This window comes from Sorex fumeus, unplaced genomic scaffold (assembly GCF_029834395.1).
Source record: "Sorex fumeus unplaced genomic scaffold, SorFum_2.1 ptg000037l, whole genome shotgun sequence".
NCBI lineage: Eukaryota > Metazoa > Chordata > Mammalia > Eulipotyphla > Soricidae > Sorex > Sorex fumeus.
Genome location: NW_026606094.1, coordinates 17,750,001 through 17,752,500, shown reverse-complemented (window position 1 = coordinate 17,752,500; position 2,500 = coordinate 17,750,001). Strand labels below are relative to the sequence as shown.

General features: G+C 29.2%; 1 protein-coding gene across 11 annotated transcripts in view; it reads left to right on the top strand.

The window, feature by feature from the left end:
• FOXP2 (forkhead box P2) overlaps positions 1-2,500 on the top strand; it is a 568,485-nt gene that overhangs the window by 287,511 nt on the left and 278,474 nt on the right. The gene's annotated exons all lie outside the window — the stretch shown is intronic.

Here is a 2,500-nt window from a genome sequence, read left to right as displayed (position 1 = left end):
TTTTATGTCAGTGAAGTAATTCTTTTCAACTGAGAATGCCACTTCATTCTTTACTGATTCATGTTTGCAGAAATAGTGACAGAGAACAGAGAGCTTTTTAAAGTAAATACTAATGGTAGACCAGAACAAATAAACCAGTTTGAAATAAGATTATACTTGTTTTTAAATAAAGAGTATTTCTTTAAAAAGCTGAGCTGCATTCAAGCTAAGTGTAAACAAAATTATTAAAATGAAATGAACTCTAATGGGCAGTGTTTCGAATTAACTGATATATTAGCCCTATTATTTAGTATACAATAAAAGTAATGCATCTCAAAACATTTTTAAATGATCACACTACTGAAAAATTTGTCAGGGTCGTTATTGTAAATAAAAACAGCATTTAGAAAGTTAGAGTATGTGTACTGATCAATGTCACAACCTTTAGGCTTCTTTTTCAAGAACAATTTTTAAGTGTTTTGTATTAGGGTCCTAATATGTTGGAATTATGCCTTTTCACATATACTAATTATTAGAAGGTATGTTTGATTTTATTTTGAAACAAGTTATTGTAACCATCAAGAATTAAATATCTAGTAAAATCCCTGGTCTAACCTATTTTGCAGGTTCTTTGAAGTAAATACATTTTTCAGGATAGCTTTTTTTCTCCTTTTAATGTATTTTTAGGAAATGGATACATCAGTGTGATGCTGTAATACTCCTGATGCCCTTAAGTAAAAAGTCCTAAGAATGCACAGTCAAATCCTATTTTGTCTGAGAATACAGGAGACTGCATTTATAAAGAAAATAATATTAACAATACAGATTAAACACTAAAGTTCGGCTCTAATTTAAAAAGATAGTTCTGGAGGGAAATGCAAAGTAGTAACTTTCTTTTTCTTCAAAGCTCTGGTTAAATCTTAACTAAAAAGCAAGCAGTAAAATCATGGCAGTAGTACTCAGGAGGCATTTTGTGATAAGAGCTGCAAGGTATGTTTATGTTTATAAGCTGAATTTGAAGTTTACTTTGTTCTGCACAGTTTGTTAATGTAAATTGTAAACAGGGTTAAAAAGAAAAAATTTTATGCTCTAGATAATGTAGACATTTTAGCTATGTATTAGATGTGGAGTGACTTATAGAAGTGATTTAGCACAATGAGTATCCTTGGTGTCTACAAAAGACACTTCAGGAAGTAGCTGCAGGATGATATGTAATAATTTAATAAATAAACATGCAAAAACCTTTGTAAATGTCTCTTCCCTTGGTTGTGTTTTTAACTATTTTAATGTAGTTAGATTCTTATAGTTATTGAGGTTTTTTCCCCCCCTTCGGTGAATACCTTAGAATGAATCTTTAGTTCCGTCAAAATCAGCATATCTTATATAAAATTAATTCAGCTATTATTTTTAATTTTAATATATAACAGTGTATTTCAGAAGGAATAAAAGCATGGAGCAATACTTGAGCAAATTCATAAGAAAGAAAACAATTTTACTGTTCCATTTACACTTCTATTACACTTATTTAAAGTGTAAAGATGAATAGATTTAAACAATTACTTCTTTTAAGTATAAAGGAAAAATCATATTTGGCTAAGGTTTTCTATCTCAAAATATAGTTTAGGAGGCACTGAGTAATGAAAAACAAAGTAAATTTTATTTGCCATAAACTTCTGGCAGAATGTAGTCTGTTTTGAGAAAAGATTGTTTACTTGATTTTTATGGCTTTCATATTTTTATTGAAGTGAGCAGTTTTACTTAAGTCAGTCTTCATGTAGGACAAAGGTTTGTGGTTGAAAAAATAAGAAACCCTTAAACTATTTTTGTGATTAGAATGAAAGGGATTGATACATTATACCTAGATATTTTCATAGTATTTATTACTTTTGAAATATGTCTGAAAACTGAAATACCTTTAGGTTTTAATGTTTTAAGTTGTTAGTCATAAGAGTCACGTCTTTTGTTATTATGCCCCACTATTTTATATTCACTGAAAAATTAGTGCTAAAACAACCTTCTGATGAACTACTCCCTTTCATCCTTTTCTAATCTTATAAAATTACTGCTAAATACTAGAATGTATAATATATGGAGGTAGCACATTTCCAATGTTGTTTTAGATTAACTACACTGAGAAATTATTCTGCATTAGATGTAGAATTTTATTTTGATATTAGGTTTGCAGAATTAATTGTTTGTGTCACTAAGGTCAAAATAGTTGCTAAAAACTTGATTGCTTTACAGGGTAGATTTGAGCTTGCATTTTGAGCATTCATTAAGTCAGATCATCTTTCTGAATGTTTTATGAGATTGTACTGCTTTGAAGGTGTTTCAGGTGATGATGCTTAAAAACATCTGGCTAGTACTTTCTTTCTGTCAGTTCATTTATCCTCATGTTGAGAACAGTCTTTGAGCAACCATTTAAATACGAGAATGCGCTTATTTTATATTTAAAATTAAACTTAAAATACTGTTGTTTTTCTGTATCTCACATTCATAAGTAACACCATTACCTATTATT